Here is a 24,975-nt window from a genome sequence, read left to right on the forward strand (position 1 = left end):
TCTGCTACCAACATCATTTCTCCCACTTCTCTCCCCTCTTCTGCCACTATATTTCTAATCATCCCACGCCCCATTGCTCAGTTGTCTTTCCAACATTTCTCTTCTCTGTCACCTGGCCATGGAAGTTAAAGCAGCAAGCCAGCAGCACTAGGACATGAGGAAAATACACCTCTGATTCCTTACTACTAATCTACTGCTCCCAATGTAGATATTGTGGAGGAGAGGATCCTGAAGAGGAGGTAGGGAGGAGGGAATCTTGAGGAACAGGATGGAGAGAACATTAGAGGACCAGGGAGGGAGAGAAGAGAGGAGAATATCCTAATGAGAAAAAAAACAAAAGACCTTGAAAGGTATGGGCAAGGGAGCAGAGTAGAAAGCTCTAGAAGGGTGGATAGGAGCCTGAAAAGGAGGGAGATGCGGAAAAGGATCCTGAAAGATGGAAGAGGGGAAGAAATTCATTGGATCTCGATTAAGAGAGTGGCAAGGAATAGATGGGGCTCTGAAGGGGGTAGGAGGATATAAGAGAGAAAGAGAAAGGTGTAATACAAGAGAAAGGAAATGTGGATGGAGAAGAGACTTGAACAAAGTGGAAGGAAGAAGGAAAAGATTGACAGATTCAGGTAGTATTTTCAGTCCAGTCCTTGGGACACACCCAGCCAGTCTAGTGTTTAAAATACCCACAATGAATATGTGTAAGATAGATCTGCATGCACTACCTCCATTTTATGTAATTCTATTTCATGCACATTTATTGTGGATATTATGAAAACCTGACTTGCTAGAAATATCTCAAGGACTGAATTGAGAACCACTGAATTAAGATAGGGGCAGCTATTTGGGTACAGTATCTGATTACATTTTTCTTCACTCAGCTTTGTATATTATGTAACTATTGTTGAATTTTAATTTGCTATAAAGTGTGACGGGAATGGATAGAATTGAAGGGACCCCATTTAAACTTCTGGCTATTTCTCCGCATCACGAAAGACAGAACGAAAAGAGGGTTTGGAACAAAGGACTTGGAAGAAGAGCGAGAAAACAAGGATCTGGAGTCAATGAAAGGATTGAGAAAATTAGAAAGTTGTGGAGGAGAGTGAGAAAATGAGATGAAGGAAAGATAAACAGAGATTGTGGATTGAAGGAAAGAAGGTTACGGAAGAAGATAAAATGGAGGGTGGATTTAGGGGAATGAAAGTCAGTATGGGAGGGAGAGGTGACAATAAAAGTAAAAGAACAAAAAGACAACTTTCAGGGAAGGGCAAAAGAAGAGACCGAACAGATAGAAGAAAATAAATCTGGTAAAGGTTAAAGGTTTTGGGGTTTTTTTTAATTGCTGCATAATTTTGACTCACTGCTTCACAAAATTCTTACATAGCAGTGATTGGTATACAAAAAGGTATGTAATATAAATTGCAGTGGTTTCCAAATCTAGCCCTCTGTAATCCCAGCAAGTATGCAGAGCGAGATCTTGTGTGAATTCCTTGTGGCTCTCTTGATAATCAGATGTGTGGATGGTTCTCTAGACTCGGTCTGTGCCAGTGATTTATGGAATCTTTTGGACTGTAGAATCCCTAAAAGTGGTGCTTGATGAATGGATACCTACCCCTTTTTTTCTTTGGAAGTATTGCAACGAAAGGCTGAGCATTCATGTGCTAGAGTAGTCATATATATTCTAAATGAAATTGTTCCCTGCTGGTTTCTGTTTTTTTCATGACTCCCCTATTTACTGTTGTTGTGCTGTCCAATGGAACTTGACTGATTTCCAATACAGTGTACTATAATTGCATGTATTTATTACAGATATGGCTGTCGTATATATTGTTGTAAGGTCTATTCAGCAGAACACTTCTAGCTGAATATTAGGATAACTTTCCCATTCTCTGGCTTACTAGTAGTATGCAAAATGAAGATTTCAGTCCATTCTGAAAATTGCACCAAAAGCAGTTCAGCAGATAATGAAGATTTTAAAATCTCTAATTCAGTTCGGTTGTTTTCCTGTAGTTCTGATGTTTTGTGTATTTGCGAATCAGTCGAAATGAGGTGTTTAATATTTGCATTGTTTATCAGATTCATCTGCTTGCTTAGCTTGCATTTAAATACTCTCATGCATAAAGTAGAGCATGAATACAAAAGAATACGTTTGCAGAAAAGAGTAAGCTCAGTTTTTCTTTATTTTAAGAAGACAGCGTATATCCTAAAAAGTATTATTTTAATATGCATTTACTCCTTAAAAAAAAAAATCTTTAACTTAATTTATGTAAATGTTCAATTTTTAGCAGCTTTAAATTTAGTGTAGCTGGAGGGGTCTCAGATCATATTTGTAAATGAGCTGCTTATCTATTTATCAAAATGTTATGCTGCAATTTTGTCCTCTCTTTTTTTATCTTTAAATGGGTTTCTTTGTACTCTGCCTTCTCCTGCAACCCAGAGGAAACTAATGCTTTTTGTCTTAATCTGACTCTGATTCATAAATCAACAACATGGCTTAATTACCCTGGTTAGGGTCAGGCCATATGTGCTGTGTAAGTTTCTGCACTTGGATAGGTCAGCGCATATGAGTCCTGGCCTGCATTCACATTTCCCAGTCGCACATCACATCCTAGATTACTGTTTCTGACTGCTGTCCCCATCTGACTTTGCTTTGTTTGCTTACAGTGGTTGCTGCAGTTGGACTGGTCTGGGAGCAAGCTTGATGCTTATACCAGATGCAAGGCACAGCCACCACCACTGGGGCTCGTGGGAATGAGCTGGGAGGCTATATGCTTGCATAGTGCATAAGAAGGCTAGTGTTATTCCTAGAGACAAACTCTGATTGTAATATAGGTAGAGACTGAAGCATACAAGCTGTTAAATTAGTACTTGAACTGTTCATATGTTCTGCCTTTTATAGAGACTTTTGTTTAGAGACTTAATAGAGAAGGCTCTTTCATAATTCTGAAAAAGAACATTAGGGACTGTTTGAAAACGTTTGACATTTGGTTGACCTTGTGAAAGGGTTTTTCTTTTTTTTTTTCCTTTCCTTTTTTTCTAAATATGTTCTTCTTTAGCAAATGGAATTCGGGTCCCCCAAAGCAGTTTTTGCATACTGTTTGTTATTGCAGTCACATTCTGTCAAAATGAAATCCACTTTAAAACAAATATATTGTACTCGCTTTGACAGCACATATGCTAAAATTGGAATGATCAGAAAAGGTTAGCATGGCCCGAACACAAGGAGGACATACAAATTTGTGAACACAAAAAATCAAATACATTTCCACCGCTCATGCTTTATGATTGCTATCACTCAAAAGAATCTTCTAACAAATAGTGCACTAGCCTTTAAAAATGTTGTCTCAAATAATTAAGGACCCTGCATACCTTGGGTTAATGCATCGCCTTGGTTTGTTAAGCAAGGTCGCTGTTACCTGCCCATAAATACTTAATCATCGGTCCATAATACTTTATATATCATTTTTTTGAGAATTGTTAATGCATTTAAAACTTCTCTAAGAAACTTTAAAAAATGTATATGGTAGGCTCTCTGAACTGGTGTCACAAATTGTCACTGACCGCTTCTTGCTCTCCGATGCTGAGCATTCCACCAAAACGCCCTGCATGGTCTGCATTTCAGAAGTGTGACTTCCTTCCTCGGGGAAGAGAGCGTGGTGGAAATTTATTTGATTGTGTTTCTTTATTTTTTCCACTTTTTGGTCTGTCAATCAATAGCATTTATACAGATTTGTAAAGCATTCAATATGTTTAATATGGTTGTTATTGCACATGTAAGTGAGAAGCACATACTATATATATATTTGCATATAAGCCTATCCACATTTTTTAACCATTTCAACCAGGAAAATGTGAAACCCGTGTTTAGGCCGAGGTTCAAAATTTTATAGCTTACAATGTGCTTGCAACGAACTGCCCGAAACAGGCCAGGTATGTATCTCTGCTTCTTAACATCACCCTAATGATATAGGCATACATTTGCCTTACTTTTAAGAACTTTCAGATGTTGCTTACTCGTTTTCAAACATATTGATGCCCTATTGTAATAAGGTAAATTTCATTTAAAAACAAACTGGTGTGTTCTATCAGTTGATCTTCCTGACTGAAGCGATGTTTTATTATGTTCTTTTTCTAATATGCACAAATTGAATGATGAACGTATTTCCTCAAATACAGACAAATATAGAGGCACAATAATTCACATTTCACAAAATGATTTAAAATAGAACATAGTACATAAATATTGCATTAAAAACCAGCCATTTTAAATAATTAGCATAATGCTTAGTTTATATTTTTCTAATATACTAATAGGTAGCTACGCATGGTGGGCCCACATTGGCCTCAATGTCTAGCATCATACTTTGGTCTAAAATTTGGCTGTGATCCACGGATTAGCCTAATTCAGCTTTTCAGGCATATTTTGGAGCATACAATTCTAGGCTTATATGTGAGTATATACAATAATTTTAAGATTATAGAAATTTAGCTGCATGCCTAAGACAACAGTATGGTTTAAAAATACATGGCATATGTAGCCTCATGAGCGATTAATCTCCAAGCAGGATGTCAGTTTATCAGTGTATAGCAAGCAGAAGAATGTCCATCATAAATTACAGGATTTGAAAATATGACAAACTCATGGACAAAGAGTACTCATGGACAAAGAGTACTCAAAATTTCCAAAGGCATACTTTATATTGCTTGTGTGTATTTATTAAATCCCCAGTCATTTCTTTTTCTTTTTCCTTCTCTGCTCAAGTTGGGTTGGTGTGTGGTCAAGGCAACCAATATAATGGAGTCTAAAAGAGGGTTAGAAAAGTTCCCAAAGGAAAGGTCCATAAATAGCTATCATCCAGGTAGCCCTGGGAAAGCTAGCTCTTATCCGTAGGAGTGAGATACAAGAAACAGATCAGCTATTGGGGATCTGCTGGGTACCTGGGACCCAGGCTGGTCACTGTCAGAGACAGGATGATGGGCTCGATGCACCTTGCTCTGACCCAGCATGGCACTTCCCAATTTCCCTATGTTTTGTTTTTATGTATGTGTGTGTGACATGAACATGCTAGCGCAGATGATTTTAAAAAGCAAAGGAGGGAATCTTCTTTCAGTATCTCGAAGGGAAACAAGACTGAATTTTGGGCCTCTGACTGGCCGTGTGGTTGCTTGCCAAGCAGTTCAAAGGATGGTCATTGAGAGACTGCATTTGTATTTTTTTACTATGCCTATTTGATTCTTCATCTATCCTCCATTAGCACATCATGCTTCTTTTTTTAAGGATGGAGTATGAAGACGGAAACCAGCTTCCATTGTATAGGATATTTGATCCCTATTTTTATATAGTTTTTAACATTTTTTAAATTACAGAGTTACTTCCATAAAGAACAGTGTGTTATAGAAAGAAACATGCTGCCTTAAAACCTTGCCGTTCATTATATATAATACAAGCATGAACAGAAACATGCTGTGGGTTTAACAAACATCTAATGCCCTTCACCCACTATATATTTCCATGCTCCGTTATTCAACAGTTATTTCTTCGCCAAATCCAGTGGATACTCCAAATGTTTTCGTACATCTCAGTTTGATCTTTTAAAGCCTATGTAATCTTCTCAGATGATGCAGTTTTATGCATCACTTTGCACCAGTGTTCTAGCTGGGGGGGGGGGGGGGTGGTTATTTTTTCAAAAGTAAGCAATGGTCAAGTCATTCAGTTAGGAATATTTTAGTGTGTTTAAAGATCCCTTGTCCTCCCCCATCCCTCATTGATCCCACAAGTACAATTGTAGAGAAAGGAACTAACATTGTTCAACTAGTGGAACCTCCTCTGCCCATTCTTCTTCTCTTTTCATCTGTCTTCTTTCTTTCCATATTTCTTCATTCTCTGTCTCTCTTATGATAACTCTCACTTTAATTTTAAAGTTATCTATTAATATGCAGTGGGTTCACCCAAAGTTCAGGAACTTCTGTGTAAAGGGCAGAACTCTTACCCTCTGCAAGCATCCTGTGTAGTGAGGGGGGGGGGGGACTAAGTGGGATGAGGAAATGCTTGTTGCAGAGTTACAGATGGGGGAGGTACATTTCCTCCATGGGGAATGAGTTGGAGAGAAGTTATTTAAGATGCTGTGGAAAGCATCTTAAGTGAGATAAAGAAGAGCAGCGTGAAGAAGTACTCTGGAATGTAAAGGCTTCTGAACTGGGAGAATTCTGGAGTCTGTACAATATTGGGAGTTCCTGTTAGCCATTCAAAGAGAGGAAAACCTAGGAGAAATGCTGGAATTTCTGCTGGAGAAGCTCCAGGACATGAAACACCTTTGTTGGTTTTGATCCTGAAAGGATATTGCCCCGAAGACCTTGGGGCTGAATTCGAGCCTCATCTTCAAAGAAATATTTGAAGACAGGGGAGAAATTTATTTGAGTTGCTAAAATGTAACCCGTCACTCCAAATTTAAGAAGCACTTTTTCTGAAGAAATTATCTTATTTCATTTGGATTTACAAAAGGAAATCTTTTGTTTTAGAACTAACTGAAAGTGTGGATGTTGGACTTTGTGGTTTGCTAAGCCTTCCATTGTGCCTCCCAGAGATAGTCTGGGCCCAGTTGGCGATCCCTGGTGGTCTTTACCTGTTCCCACGGTTGCAGCAGTGGCAGTCACATCCCTCTGCAGCTCTGAAGGTGTGACTTTTTTATTTTCTATACTGCCATGTGACTGTGAGTGTAGAAGTAGCTTAGTGGTTAGAGCAGGAGGCTAAGAACCAGAGAAGCTAGGGTTCAACTTCCACTAATGCTCATTGAGACCTTGGGCAAGAGCAAGTCACTTTACTTTTCATTGCCGCAGGTGCAAACTTAAGCCCCGATGTAATCCAACAGGAGTACAAAAAAATATGTGCTGAATCTTTGCAGCCATTTTCTGTCCTCACACACTAAAAAGAGAGTTAACTCCTGCAGTAAACTAATGGTTTCCTAATGCAGTGGGAGTTTTAAAAAGAGTGAAATGCTTAGCGCACATAAAACATGATTTATGCATACAAATCATGCTTTATGAGCATAAAACATAATTTGAATACAAAGCATGATCTCTGAGGATGAAGGATGATTTGTGTACGTAAATCACGTACAAAAACATACTTTGTGCATAAACTGTGCTTTATGAGCATAAATTGTGACTACAGGAGCTCTCTGCCTCATGAACTTCAGGTTCAGCTCCAGAACGTTTACTCCACTCTGAGCAGGAGTTAAATTTCTAGAGTTAAGAAAACATGTTAAGCCCTACGCACCTCCCTGTGTTGGGGAATAATAGCTAATGCCTTGATTGACATTAGATTTATATGGAGGAGTGCTAAGCTGACTGCACATTTTACTCAGATTTGTGCACGTTTTTTATGCACATTGTTACTTTGGGAGTAAAGTTGTACACACAAGAACTTACACACAGCTGAACGCACCTTATTACTTCAGCCTATTAGATTGTAGGCCTTCCGGGGACAGGGAAAAATATCTAGTGGATCCTCCCTTATTTTTAAAACATTACAAATGGAATCTGAGCTAACTTTTTATGGGTGTAACATTCACTTTTAGTATTTCATTTATTGCAATTTTATTTTTTAGATTTCCATTGGTAGCTCAAGGCTAATTATATTGCCTTTATCATTTTGGTTGCCCTTCTCTGGATCTTTTCTAGTTCTGCTATATCTTTTTTTGAGATTCAGTGACCAGAATTGCATACAGTACAATTTATATCATCACACTGTGGAGCAATATAGAAGTGTTATGGTATTCTGCATTTTAATTTGCATTCTTTTCATAATAATTCCTAATATTCTGTTCTGTTTGCTTTTATGACTACTGCCACACACCGAGTCGTGAAATTCAGTGTATTACAGCCGATGAAGCCTAGATCTTTTTCCTGTTGGTGACTCATAATATGGTACCTAACCATCATATAACTACAGTTTGGATTATTTTTTTCCCTATGTGCATCAGTTTACATTTGTCTATATTAAATTTCATCTGCCATTTAGATGCTCACTCTCGCAATGTCCTCATACAATTTCTCACAATTCTCTTGTGATTTAATAATTTGGAATAATTTTGTATTAGCATATTTGATCATCTTTCTTCTTCCCTTTTCCAGATCATTTTTAAATATATTAAAAAGCACTGGTCTCAGTACAGATCTCTGATGTACTCCACTTTTTACTTTCATCCATTGAGATATGTAGCTATTTAATCCTACTTTGTTTCCTATCTTTTAACTAGTTCACAGTCCATAATAAGAGAGTGTCTCCTATCCCATGACTTTTTAATTTTCTCAGGAGTCTTTCATGAAGGAATTTGTCAAACATCTTCTGAAAATCCAGATGCACAGTTCATCATTTTCCACATGTTTATTAATTCCATCAAAAAATGTAGCAGATTAGTGAGACAAGAATTTCCTTGTGTAAATCCATGTTGTCTGTTTATATGTTCATTAATTTTGTTTTTCGGAATTGTTTCTGTGCTTCTTCCTGACACTAACATAAGGCTCATGGGCCTATAGTTTTCAGGATAACCTCTGGAATTCTTTATCAAGATTGTCATTAGGTTGAACATCCTCCAATCTTCAGGTACAAAAGATGATTTTAATAATAGGTTGCAAATTACTAGTAATAGGTCTGCAATTTCATTTTTTTATTCTTTTGGAACTGTGGGGAGTATACCTTCTGGTCCAGGTGATTTGACACCTTTAGTTTGTCATTTTGCCATATTACATCTTCCAGGTTTGCCTTGATTTGTTTCAGGTCCTTCTGATCATCACCTTTAAATGCTATTTTTGGCATGGGTATCTCCCCAATATCCTCCTTGGTAAACACCACAAAATAATTCATTTCATCTTTCTGCCATGGCCTTGTCTTTCCTAAGTGCCCTTTTTACCTCTCAGTCATCTAATAGTCTAACCGACTCCCTCCCAAGCTTCCTGATTAAAGATATATTTGAAAAAGTTTTTATTATGAGTTTTTGTCTCTGGTGCAAACTTCTTTTCAAATCTCCTACTCACTCAATCTAATTTGTTTTTAAAGTATCTCCTTCTCAACATTGCTCCAGTTTTTTATTTTTCCCTCAACCCAATCTTACAAAAAAATGTTGCCCCCAGCCCTCCTCCTCCCAATCAATAAAAAGTTGTGCCCTAATCCCTTATTCCATCTCCCATAACTCTCCAAAAGCTCCCAATGCCATGCCAACAGAAAAATACCATCTTAACATCTACCAGCCTAATGTTCAGTTTTACTTTTATGTTGGTCTTACCTTTCTGGCTAGTAACGATATTTTTTTTTTGTTTGGTATATTCTGATACTTTGTTTTTCAGTATGTACTTTTGAGCTATAGTAGATGATATAAGGCAGCTTGTTTTGAACTCTTGCCTTTTTCTTAACAGAATAAAATTCCTGATCTGTTGAGGTGTGTTGCATGCCTTTGCTTTCCTGGCTACACTGAACGAAAAGGCTGCAAATACAGCTTTATAAAGCTCCCAGCTGTCTATTGAAGGGCTGTGAGCACAATAGCAGTGTGATCTTGGTTCACAATCACTGCTGATTTATGTCTGTTCTTGGCACTGTCAGGGGAACCTAATGCCTTGTACTGACATAGAGGAAAAGGCAATGCTGGCAGCTGCATGAGGAGGAAGAAGAAGGGCTGAGGGGGGAATATGATCAATATGCGCAGCTGGGCCTGTATCGTAATGGGGGAGAGAAGTGAGGATAAGAAAATTAAGAAATGAGCACAGGGTGAGAAGTAAGTTTTGTAAAGCTTTATGAAGGATTTTTTGAAAAGTACTTCTTTTTTTTGTTTTTATGGACAGAATGTTTTTCTAGATGGAATGTGAAAGTTTGTGAGCAACAGTAATATATAAATCTAAATAGTTATTTCTCTGCTTGCATTTTACATGCTCTAAAATTGAGAAAACACTGTGGTACCATGCTCAAATGTATTTCATTTGAAGTGAATTAGAATGTCTATTTTAGCGATGGATGATATAACTTTGTTGTTTGAAGTTTTGTTATCCATGATCCCTGTTGAATTGGAGTATTACAATGAAATGTACTGTAACTTAGTACATTTGATCCAATTCAAGGATTTGTGGGTAACCGAAGTTCATATAAGAAGTCCGTCATACGTGTCTAAAAGCATCATGTTGCCTACTGAATGATATTGAAATTTTGTCAGAATGCTCAGGTGTTTTTGAATATTGCTTGTATAAGAAAAACTGGTAGTGGGACCTAGACAGCCATTATGCAGCTTGAGACCCCTTCCTATTTTTGTACATGTCAGGCTCCTGGCAGGATTACGGTCTGGGGTCAGGAACAAGCAGTTTATTGATCAGGATTCTGCAAAGGTCCAGATTTCTTATTAGTTCACTAGGTGAGTAAGCAGAAACTCTTATATTACAGGATACTGAACCAACAAGAGTCAGGTTTGCTTAGCAAGAGGGCTGCAGATAGGAGCAGCAAAACTGTTTAAAGAAGAGGGCAGGATTTGCAGGGATAAGGCATATGGAAAATACTCATGAAAGGAATGCAAGTGCTCTGAAGACAGCACAGCCGGATCAGGTTCTCTAGCGGAGACAGCTAGGCAGCATTCTAGTTGCTGGGAAGACTTGTTTTATTTCCAGACTGCCCTTTACACTGGTCTGGAGCCCAGTTTGGTCCCTCAGGTATCTCCTGCTTTAATTCAGTTTTTCTCACAGTTTTCAGTCCAAGCAACTACCCCCAGTTCCATTTAATTCTTGTCTTGAGTTAGTGCCTATTATGGAACTGCTCTTATCCTCTTCTCTGACTTTTATAAGGATGACATAGTTTGACTGCCATGTTAGTCCATTTGAATGCACAGAATCAAACTATATCTATGAGGGCGTGTATAAGAAACTCCCTCAGTCTACCTTAAAGGACTGGGCAGAGCTATTCCACCCGCTCCCCCTTAAGATAGAGAGCTGCAGGGAATCCTGGGTAAGGGGAGGAGCCCATCCCTAGAAGATAAGACCTCAGGCCTTAGAAGGGTTAGATGGGTCCCAGGGAGCTGACGGAGTCACAGCATATTCAAGGTACACAAAGACCTGCCTCGTCTAAGGTGGATTAAGACTTCCTACTTCAAGAACTATTTGCTTAAACACTTTGCTCCTTAAAGACTGTATACTGTCTGAGGTTAAGGTTATTACCTGAAGTGTTTTGTTTTCCCTTTGCACTGCTTGTTGGAAATACCTGTAGTGAAGGTCTGCTGCCATTTTGTTTTTAGCATTTTCTCCACTGTATATAAAAGTGCCCTTAAGCCACAGCCAGAGTCTACTTGTGGTTTTCTCTGGCTGTTACCAAGCCACCCACCGCTCAAGCTAGCACAACATCTTTTTATGGTACTAACTTAATATATTTCCTGACTAGCTTTCAAGAACTAATGCTCTCTTCTTCAGATCACAATTCAAATGAACAAAAGACGACATTATCAGTACATATGGACTAATGCAGTTGCCATAAGTGAATCATAAAAGTCATTACAGTGTTATAAGGTACAGGAGGACAACAGAGGGGATTGATGGGTGATCAGAAGTATAATTTTATGGCTCAAGATATGATAGGAAACCTAGGTTTCTGTTGATTCCTTATTTTGTCACTAACAAAGTGTCTGATAATTTTGACTTCAAAAGTCTTGAGTTCCAGGATTATTTAAAATTTTTCCTTTTATTATCATGATCATAAGGTCATTGATGCTGTGGCCTTGTTTGGAAAAGTGCATCCCCACAGAGCTGTTGGGCTGGTCTTTCCAGTGATGGTTGATTTTATTCCTGTGTGAATTGACTGTTGCCTTTAACGTCTGGCCTGTCTTATCCATGTTGCATGCTTCATCACATTTTCTGCATCTAATAATGTACCCTACATTAGAAGAGGAGCATGAGTAGGATCCCTTTATGTTGAATGTTTTTCCAATGTGGGTGATTATGGGGTCTTGTGATATGTGTTGGCATAGATTGCAGGGGTATGTCCCATTCAGTAAGATGAAAATGGCACATATCTCTGCAAACTTGAATAGATTGTAGCCTGGTATAACTATATCCTAGTTGTGATTTTCCATGTACCATGTCTCTGACAGCCATTACATCCAAGTCAGTCTCTTCCATATCTACTTCTAGATTAGGAGTCAAAACACTTTCGTCATCACCATATACACAACTATTCATTCATCTTCAGAATGTGTGCTTCCCTGCCTGAGCCATTATCCTGTACTGGGAGGATTGAGAAGAATTTCACCTGTGCACCACCATTCTCTCTAAGCTGAGCGCATTAGCGATCACTCATACGTTTCGGAGTGTTGCTCACATAAATTTTTGTTTGTGCTCTATACAGAAATGCAGTGCTAATGCTGGCACTAAAAAAATTGTTGATTAAAAGAAATTGTTGCTCACACAAAAACAATGTGCACACAACTAGTCTCTCCTTGGAGGGAACATTGCTGTGAACCTATCTGCTTTTCCTCCTCTGCTGAAGTCATGAAGTCACTTTTGATACTCTCTGTGTGATTCCTAGCAAAATCATTCATGCCAACAAGGATGAGCACCATCAAATGATAGACTTGGGATTTTTAGGAATCTCTGTGTAATATCTTTGATTATGGCACTTGGCATACTCCACATTTCCCAGGTCAGCATGTTTGGTCAGCAGATGGATGCTTCCATGCCCCTCAGAAGTGCGTCACTAACCACCACTACCTTCCAACTCTGTTTCACTTCCTTTACTTCCAGGTCTGCATATTAGGGATGTGAATCATTTTTTGACGATTTAAAATATCGTCCGATATATTTTAAATCGTGAAAAATCGTTAGGGCCACGATACAATACCAATTCCCCCGATTTATCATTAAAAAATCGTAAATCGGGGGAAGGGGGAGGGAAGGAAAACTGGCACACTAAAACCCCCTAAAACCCACCCCCGACCCTTTAAATTAAATCCCCCACCCTCCCGAACCCCCCCCCCCCAAATGCTTTAAATTACCTGGGGATCCAGCGGTGGTCCAGAATGGCGGCGGTCCGGAAATGCCCCCTCAATTGAATCCTGTTGTCTTCAGCCGGCGCCATTTTGCAAAATGGCCGCTGCAAAATGGCGGCGGCCATAGACAAAAACGATTCGACGCAGGAGGTCATTCCGGACCCCCGCTGGACTTTTGGCAAGTCTTGTGGGGGTCAGGAGGCCCCCCCAAGCTGGCCAAAAGTTTCTGGGAGTCCAGCGGGGTTCAGGAAGCGATTTCTTGCCGCGAATCGTTTTCCGTACGGAAAATGGCGCCGGCAGGAGATCGACTGTAGGAGGTCGTTCAGCGGGGGTTCCGGACCGCCGCTGAACGACCTCCTGCAGTCGATCTCCTGCCGGCGCCATTTTCCGTACGGAAAACGATTCGCGGCAAGAAATCGCTTCCTGAACCCCGCTGGACTCCCAGAAACTTTTGGCCAGCTTGGGGGGGCCTCCTGACCCCCACAAGACTTGCCAAAAGTCCAGCGGGGGTCCGGAACGACCTCCTGCGTCGAATCGTTTTTGTCTATGGCCACCACCATTTTGCGGCGGCCATTTTGCAAAATGGCGCCGGCTGAAGACAACAGGATTCAATTGAGGGGGCCGTTCCGGACCGCCGCCGTTCTGGATCACCGCTGGATCCCCAGGTAATTTAAAGCATTTGGGGGGGGTTCGAGAGGGTGGGGGATTTAATTTAAAGGGTCGGGGGTGGGTTTTAGGGGGTTTTAGTGTGTCGGCTCACGATTTTAACGATTTTCACGATAGTTTACACACCCAAACGGCAACAATACGATTCCCTCCCCCTCCCAGCCGAAATCGATCGTTAAGACGATCGAGGACACGATTCACATCTCTACTGCATATCTGTTTTTTAGTTCAAGGATAATCACAATTATGGTGAAAGATCTAGTGGCTGCAGTAACTTGGGTCCAGCTGTCATTTTGTGATCCAGTTTCACCTTCCCCTCTGCTTGAGTTTTCCATCTTTGATGTCTTGATAAGCATTTCTCCTGGATGCTTCTCAGATCTGTCACCTCCTTTCTGAGTTCTGCCAACTGTTTCCTGAGTCGACTTGCGGATATCTTTCACATTAAACCAGTTCCTCAATATGGATCAGGATATTCATCTGTATTGCAGTAGAAGTAGTAATTAGAGCAACAACTTTAGCGATACAATGTTTCCCAGCCATCCTTCAGCTGTTAGGAGCTTCTGATACCTGTTGAAAGAAATGAGACTACCAAAATCTCTACCTTTTCCTCAACTGTCCTGCAAGTAAAATTGCCTAATCTGTGGAATCTATCTCCCATCTCCAAATTCAGAATTCATGTCTGTAATCCTGTTTGCTTGCTCTCTTGTTGCTTTGAAGTATGAAGTGGCTTATCTTATCCTTTTAGATTACAATATATATTTATGTATCTATGAGATTTGTAGTTTTTTTTTTTTTTACACCCTTTGTAGAATCTTGATGCTTTCGGTGTAAAATATAAACCAGACCAACTAGAAATTACCACAAAAATCTACTATGATGCTACCAGCCAACCTCCCCTAGAAATGTACTTATTTTGTTCTATTTGCAGATTACAAAATTTTAGTCAAAATCGCTTTCCTTTTTTTTTTTGGTACAAAGCAATATTTCTCCATCTAATGACTAGTAATTTTTCCTAGTCTGTTTTCCTATGATCTCTAATAGTAGACCTATTGTTTCTTCCAATTTTATTCAGGGTTAAATTTGAACGTTGTGGATGGCCACTAATTCAAATTATTTTTTCAAACTCCAAAAATGGGCAGTAATCTATATACTAGGTTTGAGTGAGGGTGTTTTTTTTTTTTGTTTTTTTTTTTTTTAAATACTGGTTGCTCCTTTTATTTTCTCCCTGTTCTCTAATTGAGTTAGTCTATAAGTATAGATTTGTGAGGAGTGGGTTGGTGAGAAAAACAAACAAGAAAATAGTTCTTTCACATTCTCAGGCAGAAAGATATAAACTTCAAAAGGCAAAAATCAATCAGTCCTTCAAGTTTATCTTTTTCCATTCAGGTCTTCTAAGCTCTTTTATCTAATTTTCTGTGCAGTGTGTGTTGCTGCTGATAATGGTATGTTACTAAAGTTTTGAAAGATTGCACATTCTGTATTTTGAATAGTTGTCTTTATATATTATATATTTTCTTTCATCTTGTCTTTTTCCTTATTAAGGCAGCACTTGCAGTAGTTAATGTGACTGTGGTATTGCAACTTGCTAATTTTGGCACAAATATACCCATTCTACTCTGAATACTGGCTGCACAGAGAAGGAGATGACCAGTAGTAAAGAGGAAGTGATAAAGAGACTGGACAAGTTGTTAAGGAGGTATGCTGTATCTGAAAAGGATGTAGATGGAATAGTAAAAGTCCAGAGAGAAGCTACCAAAATGGATCATTGTCTGACCATAAGCCCTGTCGAAAGAGACAAAAAGATTTAAATATGTATACCCCAATGGAGAAGAGAGACAGAGAGAGACAGATTAGAGACTTTCAAATAATTTAATTATTAATGCATGCTGAAGATGTTCATTTCATTTTCTTTTCTAATAATTTTGTATTGATTAACATACACATTAGTCAACACCAAGTACTAATCTAAATTCAGTAATAACATAATACAGTATACCTAACAAGGATGCAAATACCAGTAAAACTAACATGCAACATGTACATTTGCTATTTTAAATATATGAACACATGCAAACACTTAGGGCCGGATTTTAAAAAGGTTACACGCGCCAGGCCTATTTTCAAAAGGCCTGGCAACGCGTGTAAGTCCCAGGGCTTTACTAAAGGGGCGGGGGTGGGACCAGAGGCCTCCGACACAGCGGCCATTTGCCACTGTGTCGGAGGATCACATGCCAGCAGGCTGCTGGCGTGCACAACTTGCGCCTGCCCAGAGGCAGGTGCAAAAGGTAAGACAAAGGTCAAGGGGGGTTAGAGTAGGGCTGGGAAGGGAGAAGGTTAGGGGAAGGGGTGGGAAGTTCAGGCTAGGGGGAAGGGAACGGGGAAAGGTAGCGCGGCTCGGCGTGCGCAATGGGGTACATGCACGTGCATGTTACAAAATCGGGCGTACATGTGTGCACGCCGGGTAGCGCGCGCACCTTTTAAAATCTACCCCTTAACTTTTAGCCCAGCCCAAGTACCCAACCCATCATCCATCCTTAGATATATTTCACTGTCCCCACATACCATGGTGGGTTAGGTGGGGATTTTAGTTTGATTCATTTACCAAACTGAAAAAAATGATAAAAAATACAATTCCCCCCATTAAAACAAAATAAATTTGAAACTAGGCTCTTAGTGTTACTCCAATCCCTCTTCTGTCCCAACAGAAGCCTTGGGGCAAGAACCGGGACCAGCCGGGGCCATTCTGTTGCCCCTCTGACCCTCCTCCTGCCACAAAATAACTCAGTTCCTGGGCCTACCTAGCCAAGGCCTGACCAAGCCCCGCTGACTCTCCCTCCCTCCCTTTCCAAAAATGGCCGGAGCTGACATTCTTTCTTTCCCCTGCTTACCCCTTCCATTGAAGATCTAGTGCTTGTGGTTGTAAAGGGCAGGAGTAATGCCCACTTACTTCTGCCCTGACATGGTCTTTTTAAAAATGGTGAATTCAGTCCTTCTGAGTAGCACCAAAGCGATGTTTCTTTAATGTCTGTCTGAGGTGCAGCAAGCGCCAAGTTGTGCTGGCTGAGCACCTCCAAACCCTCTCCCTTCTTCCCCTTCCACAAATGTCTGGAGACCTCCCGGCCCACACAACCTTTACGTTGTCTGCTAATAGGCAAGACTCTCGTAAAGCTACAGCAGGACCGAGGCTCCATGATCCTCATAGCCCCACATTGGCCGTGTCAGGTCTGGTTTCTCATTCTCTGCGACCTCTCTATCCAGGAGTCCATTTGCCTGGGCACCTTGCCGAAGCTCATCATGCAGGATCAGGGCAGGCCAAGGTCACTGTCCCTAACGGCCTGGATGTTGAAAGGCTAATACTACAGCCCCTCAGCCTTTCTGATAATGTCTCGCAAGTCCTAGTAGCTTCGCATAAGCCTTCCACGCGGAAGTAATACCAAGCGAAGTGGAGGAGGTTCTCATCCTCGTGCATGCAGGAGGGTCTTGACCCTTTTTCTTGCCCCACGCCTAGGCTTTTGGAGTACCTTTGGTGCCTCTTGGAGTCTGGTCTTCAGACTACCTCAATCCAGGTCAATCTGAGTGCCATCGGTGCCTACCACCGAGGGGTGGGCGACATCCCAGTCTCGGTGCAGCCCTTCGTAGGGCACTTCATGAGGGGCTTACTTCAACTGAAGCCTCCACTACATCCCCCTGTTGTGGCATGGGACCTCAACATAGTGCTGATGTGGCTCATGCGACCTCCGTTTGAACCCTTGCACTCCTGCGAGTTCAAACACCTCACCTGGAAGGTCATCTTCCTAATAGCGGTTACTTCTGCTCACAGAGTTAGTCAGCTGCAGGCCCTAGCGACTTATCCACTTTACACGAGGTTCTTCCATGACAGGGTGGTGCTGCACACTCACCCTAAGTTCCTGCCTAAGGTAGTGACTGACTTCCACCTAAATCAGTCCATCGTGTTGGCCACCTTTTTCCCAAAACCACACTTTCATCCAGGTGAGCGGATTCTGCATACCTTGGACTGCAAGCGTTCTCTCGCCTTTTATTTAGACCGCTCCGCAGGCCCACAGGCAGTCCACCCAACTCTTTGTCTCCTTTGACAAAAATAGACTTGGAGTTGCGGTGGGCAAGCAGACCCTGTCTATTTGTTTGGCGGACTGATTTGCTTTCTGATACCAGCAAGCAGGCCTTCCACTCGAGGGCCGAATAAAAGCGCACTCAGGGCCATGGCAACATCAATAGCACGCTTCCTGGCAGTCCCTATTGCCGAAATCTGCAGGGCCGCGACGTGGAGCTCCCTCCACACCTTCACAGTTCATTACTGTCTGGACAAGGAAGGTTGACAGGACAGCAACTTTGGCCAGTCTGTCCTCCATAATCCGTTTCCAGTGTAAGAACCCAACTCTTCCTTTCTAGGGTCCAGTATGAGGTTCAGGTTGTCCCGTTGTTGCCAACAGCACCCCTTTTGTTGTGCTTGTTGCACGTTATTGGGTGTCTGTTGGCCCAGGGTGTTCCGGGAGCACCCTGCAGCTTGTTATTCACCCATCTGTGAGGACTAACATCCTGCTGTCCTGGGAGAACACCTGTTACAGGTAAGCAACTTTGCTTTTTCCACAACTCATGATGATCCACAGGGGCAGAGGATCAGCTGTTTCATCCTCCCACCTCCACGGCCCGATTAGCAGGAGAAGGAAGTAAGAAACATTGAGCTATCAGCCCCACCCTATATACAGTTCAAAAGCTGATCTGTATTGGAGAGAGAGGAGACTGTGGCAAGAGAATACATTGGTTGACAGCCAACTACCTCTCCTGCCTGACTGGCATGGAGAAGGGGTATTGGAAGATGAGAGAGGATGAGGAGGAGGGAAGGATTGAAATTGAGAGAGGAAGTTGGAATGTGAGGGATGGATGTAAGGGATGGATGTAAGGAGAGATATGAAAGGTAAGGGAGAGGAGGAGAAAATAGAAGATGAGAGAGAGGAAGTTAAGGAGGGAAGATGGGGTTTGGAAGGTGAGGAGGGGAAGGATGGAAGATATGGTTAGAAGGTGAAGAAGAGAGTGAAGAATGCAAGATGGGGCACTTGAAAGGTAAGGAAAAGAAGAGGAAAGAATGAATGTAAGGAAGGGGGAACGAATAAGAGGAGGGATAGACATTGAGGGGGTAGAAGGAAGTTGGAAAATGAGGGAGGGGAGGTAGAGAATCATTTGGGAGAAGAGGGTTCTCAGAGAGCTAATAGAGGCAGCTGGTGAGGGAAAGGGTAATGGGACCAGATAGCTGTAGATGGCAAAAAGAGCAAACCAAGAGGAAGATGGAGGGCTAAGAGGCCATAGAGGAGAGAGTTAGGAAGATGTAGAATTGGGATATGGAAACCTGAGGGGGGAGGAGGAGAAATGAAATATAGCTATGAGTTTATAGTGAGGCAGAGAGAGAGAGAGAAATGGAGAAAAATGAAATGACAGCAAAATCAATACCAGAGAGCTCTTGGGATGGAACTCAAAAAGAGAGGAGGAGAGTAAATGGAAAATGGTTAAGGAGACCCTGGTAAAGGAGTTAAGAGACCAACATGAAGAAATTGGGGGTGGGGGGGAAGAGATGAGGACTAAAATGATTAGAAAATTGGCTAGGGAAAAAAGCATGTCAGCTTTGGGAATGCATATCTCAGATATCTTTATAATTTGTTTAGTAAAGGAAAATTTGTAGTTCTATTTCTCTGATATTGAACTACATGCAATGCCTGTCTTCTTTGGGCTTCCTTTTCAGTTTTTGAGTGCATGTTTATATTTCTAACTTGTGGTCAATTATTCTGCATTGGTTGAGAGTCTGTCAGTAGATGACTTTATTTACTTTACTTCATTTCGATTTATAGCCTGCATAATTCCAAAAAATCTTGCTTTAGGTGGATAACAAAAATACATGGGCACAAACAAAAAATTATAATATAAAACTACAAAAGCATAAAATAATTCAGCATTATTAAATCTGCAAAACAAATCATAACAAATGACAGAAAATCTGTGAAAAAGCATTACATAATAAAATGTTTTCCTAGGACAAGAAGGATGGTGATCCTCACATGGGCGACACCATCGGATGGAGCCCAGCAAGGAAAACATACGTCAATGTTTTTAGAACTTTGACTCGGCACATTGAGCATGCCCCGCATGCCCTATACCACATGTCCACATGGAGTCCATCTTCAGTCTCTTTTTTTTTTCCACAGAGCTATTGCCTCATGGTGAAATGAGCTTGTGACTTTTCTTTGGAAAATTGTCTTGGGAAAATGTTCCACCGATTAATTTCAGATTTTTCTTTGACGCGGGTCCCTTTCTGGTTCCCTTTAGATTCTTAGTCATGTTTTTTGATGGTTTGGTAAGTTTTCTTTTGTTCCATTCCCTCCGTGGCAGCAGTACCTCAGTGCCTGCTGGCATCGGTCCCACCTGCCATTCTTGCCTGTCATTTTTCTTCCTCTGTTTGTATCCACATGGCTCGTCTGGTTTCTGGCGATTTCCTCAGTGCCCAAGAATTTTTTCCATCATGGACACAAACGATGTGTGTATCCTCTGCCTGGGGGCATCGTATGATGAACGAGGTTGTCACTTGTGTAACCAGATGACTCCGAAGGGGTGTTGCACTCAATTCGACAAGATGGAGATGCTCTTCGGGTCGAGAAAGTCCAAACAATAGACATCGGCGGCATCAGCACCGAAGGAATTTGGAGCCACACTGATGGACACCAGGGCTGTCAGTCCCATTAATGCCACCGGCAGATAGAAGAGCCAAGGACTGGCCCATGTTGGTCTCGTCCAGGTCGAGGACATCTGGTACATGGTCATCGATCTTGGCACCAAGGAAAAACCGGGCCAAGCACAGAGGGAAGCCGAGGAAACATTGGCATTGGTCACCTTCGATGGACTCGGAGAATCTCTCCTCAGAACCGTCTCCTCCAGAGTAATGAAGGAGTTCTCCACCGGGGGACCTGACCTTTGCAGGTATTGTGCCGGCAATGGCTGAGGCCATCCCTTTTCAGTTAATGACAGCATAAACTGCTGGAAATCCTCTAGTTCCTGGAGGCTCATAAAGAGATCGTGGCAGCCCCGATACCCAAGATCTTTAAGGAGTTGCTGCTAAGGATCTGGGAGCACCCCTTCACAGTATATCTCATAAAGACGGATGGGTTTATCTCAACTAACAGGCTACCAGATTCAAAAAGCATCAGTTGGCACACCAGTCGAGGGTGGTCGAATCTGCTCTCAAGAGGGCCAAGCGCTCTCGGACCCATGCCTTGGCAACCCTGGGAAGGATCAGAAAGCAATGGACGCTCTTGGGAGGAACGTGTTCCAGGAGCCATGTTTATTGCCCACATCGCCTCTTACCAGTTCTAATGAAACAATACTCTGCAACCTCTGGAAGCGGGTGCAGGAGGCAGCTGAGCAGCTGCCACAACAGCAGCAAGACACCTTCTTATCGTTGGTGTAGCAGGGCCTGGAGTATGGAAAACATAAGGTTCGATCAACCTACGATATTTTCGAGATGGCAGTGAGAGTCTCTGCAGCGGGAATCGGCACCCTCAGGATGGCATGTCTGCGGGCCTCGAATCTCTGACTGGAGGTACCGGAAAGACTCACCTGCCGTGCACAGGAGAGAATCTCTTCGGAGATTAGGTGAGGGACACGGTGGCCCAGTTAAGGGATAACCATGAAACCCTCCAGCTTCTCTCCATAAACATTTCAGTCTTGCCCTGCTCAGCCAGGAGGTCTGCCAGGCAGGCAGGGTCTGAGGAGGTCCTACCACCACAGGAAGTACTGTCCTCCGGCCACTCACTTTCGTTCATAGAGGGTGAGCTCTTGCAGCCGTCCCAAATAGCAGAGAGCAACCAAGCCCCCCCCACCAGCGCCCCAACCAAACCCTGGGATGGGGTTTTGACTGGATCGTAGGGAGCATGAGCCAGCTGCCCATACCCTAGTCACTGGATCCCTTGGTAGGGGGCAGACTACTATTCTTTGCGAATCAGTGGCTCCGTATAATTTTGGATCAATGGGTTCTGTCCATTGTCTGTCAAGTGTACCATTTGAGCTTAGTTGGTGTCCCACCAAATTCTCCTCCGTGCCCATTTTGGGGATCAATAGTGCATCAGGCGGTACTGTTAAGGGAACTCTTCATTCTCTTAACGGCCAGATCGGTCGAACGTGTCCCACCAAGGAAAAGAGGGCAGGGATTCTACTCCTGGTACTTCTTGATTCCAAAGAGAACAGGGGGACTCCATCCCATCTAGACCTGAGGGCCTTGAACAATTTTCTCAAAAATGAAAAGTTCAAGGTGGTTTCCCTGGGCGCACCCTCATTCCCTTCCTGCAAAAAGGAGGCTAGCTATGCTACTTTGATTTAATGGACATCTACACTCACATCAAAATCTTTCCAAATCACAGGAGGTAACTCAGATTTGCGGTGGGTAAACAGCACTTTCAGTATAGAGTGTTGCCATTCGGGCTAGTATCGGCCCCACCTGTCTTTACAAAATGCCTGGCTGTGGTGGGGGCGCTCCTCCATAGGCTGGGAGTGTATGTTTTCCCTTATTTGGACGACTGGCTGATCAAGAGCACATCTCAGACAGGGGCAGATCGGTGCAATGCTCTTGACCATCTGGGTGTTGGAGTCACTAGGGTTCATCATCAACCTTCCAAAGTCCCTTCTAAGCCCGTCATCTCAATTGTACTTCATAGGAGCCCTTCTAGATATGACTCAGGCAAAAGCCTTTATGCCGCACTCCAGGCCAGTCACCTTGGCGTCCATAGTGGCGGTGATTCAACAGAGCCAGCAGGTGACAACTTGGCACAAGTTGAGGCTGTTGTGCCACATGGCCACCACCGTCCATGTTACTCCCTAGGCATGCTTAGACATGTGCAGCACACAGTGGACCCTGAGGTCACAGTGGCACCAGGCCACTGTGAACCTCCAGGTCCGTATATGAATCTCTCCATCTCTCGGGGACTCTTTGTCCTGGTGACGAGTTCTCTCAAATTTATTTATTTATTTATTTATTTATTTATTTATTTATTTAGCATTTTCAAATTTGGAAAGGGGACTATATTTCCAAACTCCCCCTACTCAAAATGTCTTAACCACGGATGCATCCACTTTGGGGTGGGGAGCTCATGTAGAGGGGCTCCATACTCATGGCTTATGGTCCTCCCAGGAAGCACAGTGTCAGATCAATTTCCTGGAGCTTCAGGCAATCAGGTATGCTCTTTGAGCTTTCAGAGATCAGCTGTCCAACCAAATTGTTCAGATCCAAACAGTCAACCAAGTAGCGATGTGGTATCTGAACAAACAGAGAGGTTTGGGATCTTACCTCCTTTCTCAGGAAGCTGTCCAGATATATTCCTGGGCCCTGTCCCACAGGATGGTACTCAGAGCTATGTATCTGGCCAGAATGGAGAACGTGATAATGGACAGACTGAGTCGGGCCTTCAAACTCCATGAATGGCCACTGGACCAAGGATTGGTGAATCGGGTTTTCCACCTTTGGGCAAAACCAGACATGGACTTGTTCGCATTCCCCTACAAGAGGAAGGGGACTCAATTCTACTCCCTGTGCAGGTCAGACAGCAAGCCAGCCTCAGACACCTTTGTTTGCCATTGGGGCAAGGATCTTCTATAAGCGAATCCTCTGGTGACGAAGACTCTCCTGAAGGTTCAAGAAGACCGAGGAACTACGATCTTCATAGCTTCTCATTGGCCGAGACAGATCTGGTTTCCATTCCTTCTTGAGTTGTCCGTCTGGGGACTTCCCTAGATCTCATTACACAAGACCAGAGCAGGCTGCAGCATCCCAACCTCCAGGCCCTGTTGCTCACAGTCTGGATGTTGAGAGGCTAATTCTGCAGCTGCTTGATCTTTCAGAAGATGTGTCTCGGGTACTAGTGGCTTCTAGAAAGCCTTCCACTAGAAAGTTTCACGGACTGAATTGGAGGAGGTTTTTCATGTGGTGTGTGCAGAAGGCCCTAGATCTGTTCTGTGACACATAAAAACTGTTTGATTACCTGCTACACCTATCGTAGGCTGGCTTGAAAACCAACTCCGTTAGACTTCATCTAAGTACAATTGGCGCATACCATCAAGGTGTGGATGGTATGCTCATCTCTGTACAGCCTATAGTTCTACGTTTCATGTGAGGCCTGCTTAAGTTAACACCTTTCCTAAGGCCTCCCGCTGTGTCTTGTGTCCTGAATATGCTGTTAGCTGAGCTGATGAAAGCTCCCTTTTAGCCGCTGCACTCCTGTGACCAGAAGTACCTGACCTGGAAGGTCATTTTTTTTGTGCCAGTCATTTCATGATGCAGGGTCAGTGAGCTCTAGTCCTTAGTGACTTATCCACCTTATACTAAGTTTTATCATGACAGGATGGTCTTGCATACACTCCCTAAGTTCCTGCCTAAGGTGGTAATGGATTTCCATTTTTACCAGTCAATCGTCTTGCCAACATTCTTTCCCAGGCCCCATTTACACCAAGGCAAACGAGCACTGCACAGTTTGGATTGCAAGAGAGTCTTAGCCTTCTATCTGGAGCAGACAGAGGCCCATAGATAGTTCACCCAACTTTTCATTTCCTTTGACAGGAATAGACTGGGAGTTGCTGTTGCCAAACAGACACTATCCAATTGGCTAGCAGACTTCGTCTCCTTCTATTATGCCCAGGCGGGACTACATCTTGGAGGTCATTTCAAGCCTCATTGTATCAGCGTCATGGCAACATCGGTGGCCCACTTGCGAGCAGTTCCTGTGGATAAGATCTGCAAGGCTGTGACATGGAGTTCTCTTCACACATTCGCATCTCACTACTGTCTGGATAGGGATGGCCGATGTGACAGTAGGTTTGGCCAGTCTGTCCTCCGGAATCTCTTTGAGGTGTAGAACTCAACTCTCCCTATCTAGGGGCCATTGTTGGGTTTAGGCTGCCTCCCCCTTTGTTTCTAACAGCACTGTATTTGTTGTGCCCATTGGCACCTGGTTGGTGCTTGTTGCTCCCCTTTTGTGTTGGGTAGCAGCCTGTAGCTAGGGTTTCACCCATGTGTGAGGACTACCATCCTGCTTGTCCTAGGAGAAAACAGAGTTGCTTACCTGTAACAGGTGTTCTACAAGGATAGCAGGATGTTAGTCCTCCCAAAACCCACACGCCACCCCCATGGAGTTGGGTTTCTCCTATTTTTGTTATAAATTTTTCATAATTTGAGGTTACAAGACTGAAGAGGGACTATGTGTGGACATGGGGTATAGGGCATGCTCAATGTGCCTAGTCAAAGTTCTAGAAACTTTGA

The 24,975-nt window shown here is 42.6% G+C and overlaps 1 protein-coding gene and 1 non-coding gene across 3 annotated transcripts in view; both read left to right on the forward strand.

Annotated features, from left to right (window-relative positions):
• Positions 1-24,975, forward strand: part of CDKAL1 (CDK5 regulatory subunit associated protein 1 like 1) — a 2,132,645-nt gene that overhangs the window by 1,073,846 nt on the left and 1,033,824 nt on the right. The window lies entirely within an intron of this gene.
• Positions 3,145-3,250, forward strand: LOC115086367. Its single transcript, XR_003855248.1, has one exon. It is a non-coding gene; the product is annotated as a U6 spliceosomal RNA (small nuclear RNA).

Source organism: Rhinatrema bivittatum, chromosome 2, assembly GCF_901001135.1.
Source record: "Rhinatrema bivittatum chromosome 2, aRhiBiv1.1, whole genome shotgun sequence".
Lineage (NCBI taxonomy): Eukaryota > Metazoa > Chordata > Amphibia > Gymnophiona > Rhinatrematidae > Rhinatrema > Rhinatrema bivittatum.